The sequence below is a fragment of the Artibeus jamaicensis genome, unplaced genomic scaffold (assembly GCF_021234435.1).
Source record: "Artibeus jamaicensis isolate MK-2021 breed Jamaican fruit bat unplaced genomic scaffold, CSHL_Jam_final contig_467, whole genome shotgun sequence".
Taxonomy (NCBI): Eukaryota; Metazoa; Chordata; class Mammalia; order Chiroptera; family Phyllostomidae; genus Artibeus; species Artibeus jamaicensis.
Genome location: NW_026521845.1, coordinates 4,473,484 through 4,491,475, shown reverse-complemented (window position 1 = coordinate 4,491,475; position 17,992 = coordinate 4,473,484). Strand labels below are relative to the sequence as shown.

Here is a 17,992-nt window from a genome sequence, read left to right as displayed (position 1 = left end):
CACCTAAGGCAAATAGTAATAATAATCTGCTCCTCAGATTGCATTTTATCAAATCTCAATGATTTATACTCAGCCTTTCTGATGGCGAGATGCAGTTCATTACAGGGGAAATGATTCTGAGTGAACGCACAGAGCTATTTGTAACTGAACCCTTTATCAAGATTTAATATTCCTCACGGCTGAATAATGCCTTCCTTTGGAGAACATATAAAGTTTTCACTTTAGTTTCCCTCTGTTTTTCCATCTATTACAGAAGTACAAATAATTGAAGTGTTTTTTTTTTTTTTGAGAAGAGAGGGAATAGGAAAAAAGTGCCACTGTTAATGATTTTTTAATTTTTCAGTTTTAAAACTTTCATGCCACAAGAGGGAATGTATTAAAAGTTTCAGATACATTCATGAGTTTTCATACTTGAAAACTCACTATTTCACAGTATCCGTATGGCATCTGAGTATTGTATGTGTAGGAAATCATAACACATGATGGGAAAATTCATTCAGCTCAAGTGATTCAGCCTCTAAAAACATTCAGTCACTTGTTAGATTTCAATTGTGCTAAATTATTATTTAATGAACATTTTGTATTAGTTTCCAAGGTTGAGTTAAACCAGTGGAAAAAGGTATGTTCTATATTAATATGCTGAAAAAAACCTTAACTTTCTTTAAATCATAAAATTAAATAAACAGATTAAGGATGACAAAAAAGCTTCATAATATTAAAAAAAACAACACATGTTTAGAGATGAAACCTGCATCAGTCCACCCTTACTGATAAGAGAGCTAGTGTCTTTCATTTAGACTCTTATTTGCAAAATCAAATTATTTCTAATGTTAGGTTTATAATCTATTTTTCAATAGATTCACAATAACTTTTAAATATGATTAGTTTGGCTTGAGTTGCTGATGACTTACCTGTATGAAAAAAATGGGAAAATATACTGTTGATTCACTGATCTACAGATGGCCCTGAGTTTATTAAGTAAATGAATTTTTAACTGTATAATTCCTAAGACTTTGTGCTGTTTTGGGACTGTTCTCTTTGTACACCTTCTGCTTCTGTATTGGTACAACTTTATTTAATATACTTGTCCATAAAAAATAAGCTCTCTAGGTTGCTGTATTAAGCAACCGGACACTGAGATGTTAGCTTTGGCCGCACGCGGGTATGGAGGCTGTGGGTCGTCCAGTGAATCACCATTGGTTAATCTCCCCCAAGGCTGAGGAAGACACCAAATGTTAGAACGTGGCGGTGAGCTCGTCCATTGTCACCAAGGTTCCCTGGGCGTGTTCCAGTGTGTACCTGTTACATAAGTGAAATTATTAATGGTGCATCTTTTTATTCTTCGAAGTGTTCTAGTCGGCATACCTTTTCCTGAGATGTAAAATAGAATCCCATTATGTTGCTAAGAATCTCTTTTTCAGGAAGGCAGTAGTTCCTATTTTGTGGCCACACGTTGTTCACCCTTTGGACAAGCCGTCTGCACCCCCAAACTTTTCAGAAGTCCACCTGTGCTTAAACATACATGCTTGCCTATGAACCCTTTACCAACATCAGTATCATTCGACGTTAGGAGTAGAAACAGCCATTATGTGTTGTTTTAATAGTAAGTATGTATTAAGTACCATTATGGGCTAACCAAAAGACACGATCTGAAAATAAGTAAGATGCATTCCAGCCTAGATGGTGAAGGTAAAGTTGAAAAAGGCAACATATACATAAATATGTGGGGGGAAGAACATATATAAAACTATTTAAAATCTGTGTGACATTGGAAGTTTACATAGTATAAGAACATTTTCAATGAAAGAGAAGAACCATTATGCAGATTATTTTATCTAAGTAATGCATCACAGAGGTATGGGAAAAGTAAGAAATATATTTATGAGGAGGTTACTATTTGAGACAAATACCCCATACCATACACCAAGTGAAATTCAGAAAGAATGTATCTGAAACTTAAAAAAAAATTAGAAATGTAGATTTTTAAAACAAATCTGTAATGTCAGAAATAAATTTCAAATCACAAATGAAGTAAAATATTCATGAAGGCTGTATTTGACTTTATAAGTTTTGGAAGTTTGGAAAATAAAAAAAAATCACATAAGATTTAAAAACAAACCACCAAATAGGATGCACCTGCAACACATAGGACAATTATAAATTACCAGCAATAAACGAAATGTAATTGAAAATTGTCTTCAATCCACACTAGTGGGTCTATCATCTACACTAGTGGAAAAAGTGGTAAAGGATATGAGCAAAAAAAAAAAAAAAGAGAGTCTAAAAATAAAAGCTCACATTTACAAAAAATGTGAATTATATTTAAAATATGTAGATTAAAGTGAGAACACCGAAATCTATCAGTCTCACATGAACAATTTTTAAATCTAGTAATGCTCAAATTTGCAAGCTTTGTTGAGAGGAAAGCTTTGCTAGTGATGGTGGAGATTAGTTCTCATTTTCTGAGAGAATTTAGTTGTATCTAGAAAGTCATTATTTTTCCTCACTTTTTTGGGTACAATATCAATCCAAGTTTTCGCAGGGAGGGGCGACCCCCTCCGGGATGTGTCTGGGTCTCCCCAGGTTTTCGCATGCCCTTCGGGGGATCACTGCTGACATCTCAACACTAAGTCACTCTTTCACTTTGCAGAATCACTGCATGTTTCCATTGTAAGTCAAATGCCAGTTGGAGCACAAACATGGCCAGACTATCCACCCACCCCCTGCCCCTTTCCCTTGGCTAGAGCTTCCAGAAAATCTGGATATACCTGTGTGGGCGATGCATTAGAACACCACTAAGTTAAAAAAGGTGAAATTTCACCAGCCTAGTACTTCATTTTGTACTTTTTTTGAGAAAGACACTCCAAAGCCCATAAGAAATAATTACTCTAGACTTTACAGTGAACATTATGCAGTCGTAACATTTTATACCTAACAGTATAAAGGTTAAACACTTACACGCTGGAGTCAAAGTTACTGGACTAGAACCTTCGCTTCACACTTAACAGCTGCAAGGCCTCGGAGAAATTCCTGATTCCTTAAAAAAAAATCAGTAAAAGGGGGGCAATGCTAAAATATATCCTCCATCAGGCTAACTGGGAACCGAGTGCATCTGTTTGAAGTGGAGAAACATTACGATGTTAAATGCTAGTTTTAGCCAGTGGAATTGGGCTCTTTGCAGAGTGGTGAGAAAAGCACTTGGGGACCACACTCAGGAGGAAAAGACTGAAACTAGAGCAAATGTGAACTGTGCAGGCTCAGCTCCCCCTGCAGTGAAGATGTCCAGCCTTGTCCTCCTAAAGGGGCTAACACGTGTCTCATAGTGAGCAGGGAGCCACAACTTGTCTTTGGTTAACTGGGACGAGATTATCTCTGGGTTGAGAAGGACCGGGCCCTCGCTGGTGCTGGGTCCTTTCCCAACCAATCCACTTCTTTTTCTTCTTCTTTTTTTTTTTAATTAATTTTATTTAGTTATTTTTTAAGTACAGTCCACCTCTTGATCTTCTGGGATTGTGTCCCTCGTCCAATCCCGTCTTTTCCCCAGGCTAGGCTCCACCCCTTAGAGTCACCGCCTCTGTTCCTACTGCGCAGCCTCTTAGTAGAAGCGCCATCCCTTATACCGCCTCCGCTGTAATGCACGTGCGCCCAACCCAGGATTTTCCCCTTTGTTGTTAAATCTCTCCCTTGGTCATCTCGGATAGTGACAAGTAACTATCCTTCCTGCCGGCTCTAGGTCTGCTTCCTAATGTATTAGGCTTAATAATGTTTGATTCCCTGTGCTTCCTTCCCGTATTAATATCTAGCTGCCAACGCTAACACCAGAAGTAAGTCAGCCTCAGTTCTCTTAATCTTGTCACCACTCTGTGAAAATACTACTTCTATTAACCACTTCTTTTCGATACCAAGGAAGGTTCAAGGACAGTACTTTGAAGTCAAACTAGGTGGGGAGAACAATTGTGTATTTATAACCCAGCAGATTGTATAAGAAGAAGAGGTTTAAGATAAATATTCTAGAATTAGTGTTGAATAATAAGTTGTTAGTTTTTTAAAGTCTTTATCCAAACAAAGGTCTAGGGTAACATCACCAGCAATTTGAAGATTTGTCTCTTCAGGTTCAGATAAAGTATAAAGGATTCGGATAAATGTTTCTTGTTTGTATACTTGCCATGAATTTGAATATGTACTTTTTTAAATTAAAAATAGAATTTTAGTGCTCACTTCGGCAGCACATATACTAAAATTGGAATGATACAGAGAAGATTAGCATGGCCCCTATGCAAGGATGACACACAAATTCGTGAAGCGTTCCATATTTTTTTTGCCCTGGCTGGTGTAGCTCAGTGGATTGAGCGTGGGCCTGTGAACCAGAGTACTGCGGTTTGATTCCCAGTCAGGGCACATGCCTGGGTTGCAGGCCAGTTCCCAGCAGGGGACACACGAGAGGCAACCATACATTGATATTTCTCTCCCTATCTCCTTCCCTTCCCCTCTAAAAATAAATAAATAAAATCTTTAAAAAAATAGAATTTTAAAGATCACACTGATTTGATTTAACAGGTTTGGAGGCAGTATGATGATGTTGACCTGTTCTTGAATTCACTTGCAGGACATGCCTAGCAGCTTGACTTTTAACAAGGGTCTCCAGCTATGGAAAGGAATAGAAATTGTTCTTTGTTCTCAGTTCACCTTCCTTCAGGGGAACACGTTGGTGCAGATTTCCAAAATGAAGGTCCGTGTCATCTATTACATTACTGAAATAGACAGCATGTAAAAGTGGAAAGACTCCCCTATAATTGGATACACCCGCAGATTCGAGAATACTATAGTAAAAACCATTTGGTTGCAGAACATGTATACCTCAAATAGTCTGTCTTTGCCATCAGCATTTGTTAGATCAAACTGAAATAATGTCTTTAGAAAATTTAAAAATCTTTTAATGCATAGAAATGACCACAGAAGTACTATTTTTCTTGCCATGAAAGCTAAGCTGTCTGTTGCCTCAGGAAAAGAAAATAATGAATTTAGAAAGTGACATTCACATTTTAAATATTGCCAGGCTTGGTGATTTGTTTTTTATTTGCTGTGTTCTAGTGTAACTTGGAAGAAACTGGAAATGAATACTGATTAGAAATTTAATCAAAGAGTAATGAATGCATTTTTGCCCCTTTTAAGCCAGTAGTATTACATGTTTTTTCTTCAGTCCGTGCTTCCCAATAAAAAATGAATAAAATTAGGATTCTGATGCAAGTTCACAAATGGCCATTGTTTGTATATGTGCCAAAAATGTGCCAAGAGTCCCTGACAAGACAATGCTTCAAAATAATTTTAGATTGTAAAATGTCTTACAATCCAGAAGATTAAACAACAAACCAAAGTCAGTGCTATAATTCTATGACCTAATGTTGAGTCAGTCTTAAGTCATTATGTCATCATCTGCCACAAACCAGCAATAACATTGTCCTCGATAATTTCATGAATATTAGGGCCTGATTTTCTTACTCCTTACTTTTCCCCAGGAGTCAAGTCAAAAATATCAAATATCATAAAGTTTTTTGTTGACTCCAGTAGCTGAGTGATAAACTGACGTAGCAGCAGTTAGAAGTCTTGAGCCATTGGACTTTCTAGCTGCCTTTTGACCACATTGGAAACAGTATCCTTAAGTTATCTCAGTTTAGCTCTTTGGCAACAAAAATGTCTGGACCAAATACCACGATATTTATCCTTTCAGCAGCATTTTATATATACATATATATTTTTACTAACCAAAACATCCCCAAATTATTATTCAATCCACATGTCACTGTTTTAATTCACAGGAAACTCTGACCAAAGGTCCTGCTGATTCGAAATATTGGCCTAATTTTTGAACTCCCTCGATCTGTCCACCCAGTAACCCCCATCGAAGAAGTGACCTGCAATAGATGCAGCTGCGTTTAATTAACATCAACTTCAGAATCAGTAAACCTAGAGGTTACTCAAAAAGGAGGAATGTCTCAAGCAAACCATCACATACTGAGATTATCCAGGTAAAAAATGACCCTGGTAGATCAAAAAATAGATTGGTGAGGAAAGTGGAGAACAATGGCCTTAAGAAAATTTAGCTAAACCAGGTCCTTGATTATTACCTCCAAAAGGCCATTTCGTTGTAGGTCTGATTAGGTCAGTATAAACTGTGTTATCATGATGAAATGCAAAAAAAAAAAATCCCATACATTATTAAAGGAGATTAAAGAGTTTCATGTTACCAGAATATAATAATTCAGTTTAAGTTTGTCTTAACACCACACTTCTGAAAGGAAAGCTAATCGCTCTTGATGAATTCCGCCACTCTTGTGCCATAGATAACATGGAGGCTCGCTTTATATCATTGTTGCTCATGACTTTCTTTTCTTAGATAAAGATGATTTAAAGATCTGCAAAAGGCTGACCACTGAAAGCCAAGTCACGTTTCATTTTGTTTTATAATTAGAAATTCAGAAACCATACAGTTCTAATTAAAATTGAGAAGCAATAAGTGCAAAAATTGTCAAAGTCACTATTACATCCATCATTAACTTATTTCATTGTAGAAATTGGTTCCATTAAAAACTTGTTCATCTCAGGATATTATAAATACACAATGGTATTTTTTTGCAGTATGGACATTTGTATTTTACAAGGCCATAACTCTGGTATCATCTAAAAATGTTTGGATGTTATCTGTTCAGCAAACTGCTATGTGCTATGTCAGTCGGCATTTGGGGGCTTTTAAAGAAATTACTTGGGTGTTTTACCTTTAAAGCCTCAACCAAGGTTAATCTAAGTGGATCTAACTCGGGAGACATTTTTATGACATTGCTTTTCACAGGGACCCAACCCAAGGGATTTGGGCCTTCATGCAGTTACAAGGTTCTTCCTAGGACAATTTGTGGGTTCTGCTGTCAACGATGTAACCCCAAGCCCTCCCCCAATAGCTCAATTCAAACTGAATACTGCTGCTGTTTGTGTAGATAAGTCATAAAAATATCCGTTTTTCAACTCCTCTGTCTCCCCCGTTGGTTTTCTCATACTTCATTCTTCTTTCCTCTGCATGAGTCCGTCCACATGACTTACAAGGACACAGACAGAGAACATTGTTTGCAAGGAGATTAGGTCATCACTAAAGGAGCCGTTATGTCTGGCAAATCGGTCCTTAGATAGAGCATGTTTACACAATAGTACAAAACGTGGATGTTAGGAGCATAATAAAAAAGTAAAATAACAAATTTTTTCAAAAGCTTCATGCAAGGAGTACAAAATATGACTTGGACTTAAAGGTTTATTATAAAAATAGATTTCTTAGACTGCTGTTTTCATTGGTACTTCGTAGAGATTGCCCATCCTTCACCCCTTATTTTACTTTGATTTTCTCGTTCCATGTATATGACTGGTTGGTGTAGTTCAGGGCCATGTTACGTGACCGTGTTATTCTTAACCCACCTGAAACTATTAGTGATATATCAACACATGTTGTTACACAAAACTAAAGCATACGATGCTAATTTTTTCCAGAACTTCTGCATCCTACCCTAAGCAAAATTTTCTGTATCACAGCTGCCATTGGTTTGTGCCCTGAGATGCCTTTGGAAATTATATTTTCAGCATCATTTCCTAGCTTTGCTATGAGTATCTATCATTTTGATAACAGTTAACTTTTTCAAAATAGTATTTGCATTTTGAGATAGGTAATGTTCTTTTGAAAACATATCAATTGAAATTTGTGTTGTAGAGCCAGAATATATTTTTTAAAAGACCCAAATGATGTTGGGAAAGTAACATATTATCTGTAAGAAATTTAATAAAAATACAAATTAAATTAATTTTTCATGAGTATGCTTGGGTGGATTTCTGTGTTTTTGAAATGCTTGAAGCTCATAATGAAGATTATATACCGCCCTGGCTGGTGTGGCTCAGTGGATTGAGCGTGGGCCTGAGAACCAGACAATTGCGGTTCGATTCCCAGTCAGGGCACATGCCTGGGTTGCAGGCCAGTTCCCAGCAGGGGATGCACGAAAGGCAACCATACATTGATGTTTCTCTCCCTCTCTCCTTCTCTTCCCCTCTAAAGATAAATAAATAAAATCTTTAAAAAAAAAGATTCTATACGTATAACTATCTACTTACACACACACACACACAACTTTCTGTGATGATATTCAGAACTTACCTGATAAGTAATATCTTCTGGGACATCAAGTCCGTCTTCTATAAATGAGAGGAGAGCGTGGGTAGGAAAACTAAGCAGCAGGTGACGGCCCGGGGGAGGACCAAGCACCGACCATAGGGAAGAGGCGGGGAGAGCAACTCTGAGCTCACATGTCTTTGTGCGAAGGGACCATCGTTCCTTCCTCAGGAAATTTTTTGATGAGCATTTCAAAGTGCCGAGAAATCTCACCTTTGGCCAATTTGACCTGGCCTCTTCTCTCCCATAATTATTACTGTTCATCCAAATTTTGAAAAGCTGTTCAGCAACATTGCATTTTGCTATTTGAAGATAGAGTTGACCTCCACTCATCTGTAAACGTACTTTGTCTCTGGGAGGTCCAAAGGAGGTCTGGTTTTTAAAACTGGGACCACACGAGGGCTGTGGGATTTATGTGTTCTTTTAGGTTGGTCACCTTCTGTAGTGGCCACCAGCATCAGTCTCTCTACGCCTGGTTTGCCATGGTCCTTTGCCGAGTCTGGTGTAATTATCGAAAGGGCTACTGGGAGTTTTCTCAGGGAGTTCTCCCAAATCCAAGGTTCCTGGTGCAGACCTTGGCACTTCAAGCCACAGACTGGCACAACATACTCAACAAGAGCAAGAATAAGGATAGATTTTAAAACTTATTTTAGAGCAAAAGCAGGCACAAAGAAAGACTTGTTTTATGATTTGATTTATATAAATTTCAAAACAATCAGAAATACTATAGTGCAGTGATTTTCAACCCTTTTCATTTCATAGTGCACATAAACTGATTACTAAAATTCTGCAGTATACCAAAAATTAGTTTTATATTTTGCTGATCCAACCAAACAAAATGAGTTATAATTTTGATTTATTCATACCAGATGGCTGGTGTATTGGCTCTTGCCATTTTTTTCTTGGAAAAACTGAGGAAACAGAGGTCAGTGCCCCTGAATAAATAGTCAGGTGCTGCAGGTTTAAAAAATTTTTGCAACACACCAGTTGAAAATTGCTTCTATAGTAGCTTAGAAGTCAAAGCAATGCGTGAGAGTTACATCTGAATTTCTGGGAATATTCTATTTCTTGACCTGGTGGTGGTTACATGGTTATATGTTCATTGTGTAAGAATCATTTACATGTACTTTCATGATTCATGCACTTTTCTGTATGTATATTCAATTTCAACACAATATTTTTTAAATGAACATAGTCTAAATAGTTAGTTTTCAGAAATAATACACCTCAAATTTTCAGAGAGTAATTGTCTGAAGGTTCAATTTTTCAAAAAAAGAAACAATTTCTTTCTAGCCTCTTAAATTGCCTTGTGTCCCAGAAAAGGAGAACGATCACAGGTTTGCCATTGTATGGGTAGTTCATTAGAAATTCCTCTATTCAGTGTAAGTGACCAAGAAGTGCCAGGTATCATTTCATTGTGAAATACCTCTGAATGGCCGCTGTGTGTATCTCCTATGACCTAATCACCCTTATATCTTGGGAAGATGCAGAAGAGCTCAAGTGGATAACAGAAATGGTTTTGCAGTGAATACCTTACTGACTGTAACCATTCATTTAATCCAGAATGTGGTTTTGAATGTTACATTCAACTGCAAGTTATTATTCCTGTAAGACCACATGTTGCCTGAAAACCAGCATGACTGGCAAATAACTGATCGGGATGTAACAATAGTGTGTATACAAATCTCAACGTATCTTCTATGCCCTTATGCTTATACATCATGTTCCATCTTACCAGGCTACTTTGTAAAATATCTTCTAAAGATCTGACAAATTCTGAATATCATTTTTTAAAGGCAAATAAATGATGAAAAGAGTCAGGAAATTGCCTTCAAAAAGAAAGATGAGCTTTAAGAGGAGAAAAATATTTGTAAGTTTTAGTTCAATTTTAACTCAAAGCAGTGGTTATTTTATGACTCGGGGTGGATAGAGTATTGAAAGGTAGATGAACATTTCCCAGCCATCGGCACAGGGCGTGTGTGACGTATCTGGGAGGGAAAGAATGGTCCTGGGGTCACATTCCCACTCTGTCACCTGAGACACTTGCCTTCAGATCACTTAGCCTCCCCATTAAAACAAAAAAAAAGGGAAATAACCTTGATCTCAAAGGTGTTTAATCAGCACACTTTAGGTGGTTGCTTCTTTCCTCACAGCACTGGCAGTGATCTAGGTGGCCTTTGATTAAAAGTCTCTAATACATGTTTAAAAGTGTCCCCCATTTGTATTAATTAACTAATAGATTAAAACGTGGATATGTGATTCATGAGTTACAGCGAGCGGTGCTCTCTTTTGTTTTTAATTACCCCGACAACACGGCATTGTTCACATTCTATGCAAATGATGCATTTATTTCACTTATTTACTCCTCCAGTCTTCTCTCATTATTACTTGGGTTTAAGGGTATGTTGTCCATATACATATCTCTGCATAAATGATAATATTTATGATCCAATTATAGTTCCCGATTATGATAACCGGTATGAAATTTATTCATCCATAGGGGCCTTTTTCACCCCAAGTACATTAATCAGTGTAATGAACACAGGTGAATAAATTGCAAATATGGTAGAGAAAATGGAAGGAAACGCATAGGTAATTATCATGTTATACAGCATTAAATATTTTATCTGTTTTGTATATTAACTGAGAATTACACTTAACTGAAGCCTGCTAAAAGGTCTATGAATTTAGCTGTATTTATTCCTTTGGCAGAATATATTTAGTGGGCACCAACTTCGTGCTGGGCGCTGCAGTATATAAAGCAGGAAGATGAAAGGAACTAAATGGGAATCTTTGTCTTCACAGAACATACTTTTTCCATGGGAGAGAGAGAGATGAGAAATGAGTAAGCCCATGAATGCATAACCTGTGTTTAGATAGTGGCAAATGTCAGGAAAATGAAACCCCTGGGAGGGACGAGGAAGTTGGTAGGTGGAGAATGTGAGCAGGGCGGTCAGGAAGTGCAGGGCTCGCCTCTGTCCCAGAGACCCTTACCCCATGCAAGGCAACATGAGCAAGGCACATCTCAAAGGATGAGCTCAGGATTAGCGAGAAGGATGATTGGAATTCAGTGCGGAAGCAAGGAGCCCACCTAGGAGAGGAGAGACAGTGGCAGTGGGGACGGGCATGGTGTCGCTGGAAATGGAGAATAATAGGAAAGCCAGTCTTATTTTGGCGAGAAAGGTGATAGGACGTGCAATTGCAGTCAATCAGGGGATTAAGAAAATAAAAAGAACTAAGGGTGCTTCTGAAGTTTGGGGGTTCGCTAACAGAGTGGTGCTGCTTACTCACAGGGAGATGACTGAGGAGGGGCAGTTTTCACCTCCCCAGCAGGTTAAAAGGAGACCGCAAGACAGTTTGTTGAGTTTACAATGACAGGCCTGGAGGACGTATTCAACTTGAGATACCCAGGTTCCGCTCATGTGCCTGAATTCCGGTGTTTTCATACCGTGGGTGGTATTTAATGTTCCAAAGGCAGATCACATTATAAACAGGTCAGAGGGTAGCCAGAGTCAAGCTCTGTGGATTTCTGCATGGGGGGGAAAGAAGGAGCCAATTACAGGGATGTGGCAAATGATGGTAGCCAGGAAAGTTTGTGTTTCAAGAAGAGAAAGAACTGCGTCGAATACTGAGATCAGAAAACATCCAACAAGACCTCCAGGCTGACTTAAGCAGCAGGTCCGGTGGGATGTGGAGCTGGAGATGCAACTGGCTGAACTGACTAGATAATTGATGAGGAAGTAGAGCCGATGTATAGACAGAATGTGTTTTCTAAAATGTTCACCGAGACAGGGAAAATAGAGAGATAAATAAGAGCGGAGTTGGATAAAAAGATTTATGACAGCCTTCTTTTTTTTTTTTTTTGATTGTTTTAAATGTATTCCTTCTTTTTCCTTGTGCTAGTGGCAGTGGTCTAGTGGAATAGGAGAAATGTAGAATTCGAGGGGAAGATTATTCCAAGAATGACTTCCTTAAGAAGCCTGGAGGGCATGGGAATTAGGGGAGAATCCGAGGAGCTGGACAAGATGCTGAGAACAGGAATTAGAATTTCCTTGGGAGAGGCTGGGAGGTGGGAACATGAATAAAGAGGCAGCAGACACAGATGTTGTAAATACCCTTTACGAGGCTTGCATGTGCTTTCATAATGAATTATGAGGCAAGTCTCTGTGGAGGTGCAGAAGTTTACACAGAAAACAGAAGATAGAAACTAATCTCATTATGAGGGAAAATATCTTTCTTGGAAAATATAGTGCACTTCAAGACAGTGGCACGTTTTGTTTATTTGGTAATTTTAGACTTCAGCATCATATAATAGATAGTCATGATTTCTGGAATTCTGAGAGATCAAAGTAATACATTAACATAGAAAGTAATGACTAATCTACACTTTTAAATTGGGTTTACTTCTTCAAAATACCTTTAAAGACATTGGTGTCTAACACAGTTATATTTAAAGTGAGAAGTATACAAGTCCTCTAAAAATAAACAATGACAAACACACAAATTTTAATCTAATCACCCACAAAACCAGGTGTTCCTAATACAAAACCAATAAGATCAGGTGTATAATTTAGATTTAGAGCATGTGCTGCTAGAGAAAGCAAACTGTGCCCAGGGAAAGCTGGCGAACCCCCCACGCCTGCCTCACCCCTCCGTGCTGCACCCCTCTGAGCTGTCTGGGACTTCTTAGTGCCTTGGTTCTCTCCTGCAGGAAAGGAGAGAAAGCAAGAGAGGGACACATGCCGTCTTTCTGGAAAGACTGTTGTCCTAAATACCCGATGCAAATGAGGTGAATTACACTCTTGGTTGATCAGTAGGCCATCCCAAGATCCCACTCCTTTATTCATACTCGAGCTACAGTTGCTTCTGCCACTGCTTCTGGTGGAGCTGGCGGTGATTAATTATTGTCTTTCCAACATTGCTGAAGCAGAAAGAGTAAGCTGCTACATTCACCCGTAATCATAGTCTCCCAGGAAACATGCTTCGGAGATACCTGTGTGGGAGGATTCAGGTAGAGCCCCACAACCCACAACCCAAAACCCTTGGAACCTGACATACGTTTTTAATATATATATATATTTATATTTATTTATTTATTTATAAGTAATATAATACATAGACTGCATGCTATGTTACACCTCATAAACAAACCTATTAATATCACTGCATGGAAATAAGTGGATATTCTCACTTGGTTGGGTTGAAGAAAAAAGTCTATAAATAACATAGCATCCGTTTAAAGCATAATTTGCTCCCAAATGAATTTGTGAAAACTTGTAATAAGAAACCTTTTGTGTTTACTGTTTTTGGTTTTGCTTTATTGGGGAGTGGTGGATGTGGGGTGTTGATCTAACATTCCGTTGGGGTTACTGGGAAGGTTAAGTGTGGGACTTAAATCGTTTGCTTCTCCCACGCTGAGTGATAGATGCGTGATTTTGTGCAGGGTCCTGGCAGCCTGCACGGGGGACCCAGCCAGCAGCTACTTTCATAGGTCCATGTCATCGCACAAACAAGGGTGTAGGACATCTTGCTGGGTGCTGCCTAGCAACATCAGAGGTTTGATGCAGGACATTTGGACTCCAAATTCCTGCATGTTCTTTACACGCTGATAAACACCATCCTCTTACAAATGCCAGAACATTGTTTCTGTGGGACAGTGTGTGGACAAAGAGTATTAACCCTTTTATTAAAGGCAAAAAGTGAAGCACCGAAATCTTATTTCCACTGATTTAAGAATATATTTGAGGGGAGGGTCAGCAGCTAATGGCTCCTTGTGACAGCCTGGTCACCAGACACAGCAGAGTCCCAGTCTCGGATCAGTGGGAATTTGTTGAGCACTGGAACAGAGAGCTTATTTTCAAAAAGTTGAAGACTGGTTTTGCGCCAGGACAGTTTATGGGGTCTGCTCTTGGTGGCCAGGTGGGTGTTGAGTCTCTCTCTCTCCTGCGCCCTGGCATCTGATAACCTGAGAAATGGACTCTTGGCCATAAAAGCAAAATCAGTGAACCAGCTGGTCCCGTGTAGAGAGTTAGGCCATTTAATTACGTGCGTCCTACTTTGACTAAAAAAAAGCCCAGTTTTTTCAAGTATCACTCATCTACCGTAATATGCCAAGACCCACTGTCCACTTGGACGCAGCAAGCAAGCTCTCTGGACTGGGGCTTAGTCAGGTTGTTATAAATATAAGAGGTGAGGGCAGAGCTGACTAAATAAGAACTTCGCATGTTTCAGTCTTAATTACATGTCCTTTGGTATCCGTGAGGGACGAATTCCAGGGGTTCCCCAAACCCACAGATGTGCAACTCCCTGTATAAAATAAAACAGCAATTGCACATCCTTCTGTGTGCTTACATCACCCCTAGGTTACTTATAACACCTGAAACAATGCACGTTCCATGTAACTACTTGTTATACTGTGTTGTTTAGGGAATAATGACAAAAAAGGGCTGTACACATTCAGGGCAGATACAACCACAACCCTAATGACATAGTACCTGTCAGTAGCAATGTGACTTTCTAAAAATATTTTTGACCCAAGGTTGGTTGAATCTGAAGATGCAGAGCCCAGGGGTAGAGAGAGCTGACTACATTTACCTTTAGTTTGCTTTTTAGTGCAAAAGTAAGACAAGAATTTTATAATCTGATGTGAAATCTTCAAACATAGAGGTATTAATTTATTCAATACTATTTTACAAAGTGTGTAAGTGTGTGTTGTATTGTAAGTGTTCATGCCACCCCAATTTGTCTTCAGTGGATGGCTGGAGTGTGATTGTGTAAGTAATTTGGGGCACACTGGACCGATCCCCTCTCCCTGTTTTAGAGCGTTGTTTATGCTGAAGGCAGTGTGCACAGTTCCAGAGATGTAAATGGAAATGTTTGTGGGGGCAACTTTGCCCACAAAGTCCCTCTGTCCGCCATGGATGAAAGTAACACTACCAAGACAGGATCTGCTTGGGGAGGAAAGGTGGCGGATCCCTCAAAGGGGAAGGGTCAAGGGCCCCCTGCTCAAGGGGCTTTAATTGGGTTCCTGTGCACAAGAATACAGGTAAGGATCAAACAATAGACAGCATTCAAAGAACCATGAGGGCTTATTCTCAGTCAGGGTCAGATAGCTAATGAGCCATAGAACTTTGAGGAACAAACTTCTTGCTTGGACTCTTATCATTTAAATGAGAGCATTCTAAACAAAGCAGGTTTCACAGGATTTTTACAGGTTTTTTCTTAGGCCTGATTTACCCCGGATATTCGCCCTTTGCAGCACAGGGCTGTACCACCTTCCCCATCATAGGTTTTTAGGCTTAAGTGGATTAGAGCCAGGAAGCGCTTATCCCAGATGGAAATGGGGACTCAGGCTGTCAGAATAGCTGGGGATGAGGGTCCATCGCTCCCTCTTTGTTGCAGCCCCCCAAGTCCTTCCATGATGGCCTCCCAAGTGATCGTGTCTGGCCTAGGTTGCCCCTCTCTGAGGGGTCGTACCCACTGTGGACATTGACCAAGCTTTGGGGGCAGGAGAAGAAGCAGAAGCAGCGCTTGCTGCCAGAGACAAGCTTTGTCTCCTGTGGCCCGCATTCCAGAGGTCACTCACTTAGCCATGGGGGGCAGTTACAATTCCTGAAACCAGGCAGAGCAGTTCCCAACAAACATTAGTTCCTAAGGCTGGTTTAAATTATGTGATATGTAAATGCCATGTAAATCCTTCTCTAAAGGTTTAAGAAATTGTTTTTGTCATAAGTAATTATTTTCTGAAAGAACTCACTCTTATCATGGAATGAAATAACAACAATTAATGACCATAAAACAGGTGTGCTCTCTGTTGGTACATCATTTCCTTCACAGCCTTAATAGACAAACTTCCCAGGACTTGTCACCATAATCACATATATGTACATAGTCACATGTATAACTTTTATTTCCCCTTTTCAAGTTTTTTAAGATTTTAAACTTTTACCTTCCCCTCTCCATATCACAAAATGTTATGTGCCTCATTTTGTTGTTCTAAAGTGACTTTTAAACTTCCTAAGATCCTTTAAAATCCCAGACTATAAAAGGAAGTAAACAGATCAGTATGACTTCTTGCCTTTGCCCCTTTCCAGCACCTGAATGCATGACCTCAACCCAGTGAGAACACCTACAGCCATCGTTCTTCCTTAATAAATGCAAAGGAAGATGAGAAAAAGGGAATTGTTAAGTATATCTTCAACTTTCACTCTGAAAATCAGTGAAAATGCATACTCATTCACTTAAAAAGAATGAACATACATGCATACACGCCTATTTTCTTACCTCTCTCCATCTATTATCCATTATTTATCTATTTTATCATCTATATCTATCATCTATCTGTAATACATGAAATATAAATATTAGACAAACCCATTCTCTCTCTGGGCATGTAGCTATCTTTAGAACGTTTCCTTCAGAATGACAACTGTTGATAATCTATTTGCAACAGATTATTTGATTTCTTTATCCCTATGATAATATTTATTGCTATTTTAAGTTGATAATCACACAATTTCCACTTCAGCTGCACTAAACACATAACAATAAAACTTTAAATGACTATGAACCTCAAACAGTGCTTCTCAAAATACTTATTTAAAACAATTTGACCTTATTAGTTATACACATCCATTATCCATGGATGAAGATCCACTGAGTTTTTTGTTGTATTGTTCCATTTGTGTTGAGAAACCTAATTGAATGTGTTTCCGCATAGCTTAAATCATCATTATTCTTTATGATTCCATAAAAGTGTGTATTAAGGTAGATTTGCCAGGGAATAATGAGCCTTCTTTTGCTAAAATAGTATCCACACCATTAAAGAAAATGTTCATTAGTGAAGTATTTGTTTGTGTCTCAAGTGAGGACTGCATTATGAAGCATTATTTCATTTTGGAGAAGATCATAGATAAAAGAAATTCCAAGAAAATTTGAAGCCATTATCATTTGAGCTAATCCAAGTGCTTCCAAAACAGCATTTGAACATCACAGTTTTTGATGTAATGGACCAAGAAGAGAGAAATCTTATTTCTTATTTCCAAACTGGCTGTGATGAGTGCCCTACAGTCACAGGAACCAAGGAAAATAGGTCACAAAACACCCGTCGGAAGGTGGTAGATGGAGATTGCTGGCGTGAAGGATGCCGTCTCATATGGGGAAATGACCGTGGATGACTTGGTCAGCAATGACCCAGCTGCCACCAGGATAGATGGAACTGAGGCTGAGTGGACAATGTGTTTAGTGTGCTCACTCTTACATCGGTTGTACCCTTCTCTGTACAACATCTACAGCTCCCCGCATGCCCCCTGGCTTTTACATTTCCACTCCAGTATCAGTTTTCCTTAGAATGAATGCCAAACTTAACGCTCCTCAGCCTAGGCCCCAGAGTGTCTCGTTCATACTTTTGGGGGAAGTCTATTGGCTTTGATTAACAGGACATGAAGGGATCATTTCCTTGAATAGAATGCACACTTCGTCCAAGAGAGACACAAGCTCGCTTATATGTACGATCCAAAATAATGTCTGGCACAGAGTGGGGGCTTAATAATTGTTGAATGTGGTTTTTCTCTTCTTTGTTTTGGGTGACCAAGAGATTGTTAAAAAGCAGCAACAGGCCCTCAGTGAAATTACTTGGGCTGAACCCTGGACACCAAACCAAAACATAATCCCTGATCTAGTTGTAGTTACAACCTCCCCAAGAATGTAACCCTAACTGGTCAGTCTGGAATTTTCTGGTTCCCATCCATGAGGTAATCAGCCTCACAGGCTTCCCATCCCACAAAGGAAGTA

The 17,992-nt window shown here is 39.0% G+C and overlaps 1 non-coding gene across 1 annotated transcript; it reads left to right on the top strand.

The window, feature by feature from the left end:
* The first annotated feature begins 4,210 nt into the window (after positions 1–4,210).
* Positions 4,211–4,317, top strand: LOC119047473 (U6 spliceosomal RNA). Its single transcript, XR_005082145.2, has one exon. It is a non-coding gene; the product is annotated as a U6 spliceosomal RNA (small nuclear RNA).
* Positions 4,318–17,992: the final 13,675 nt, after the last annotated feature.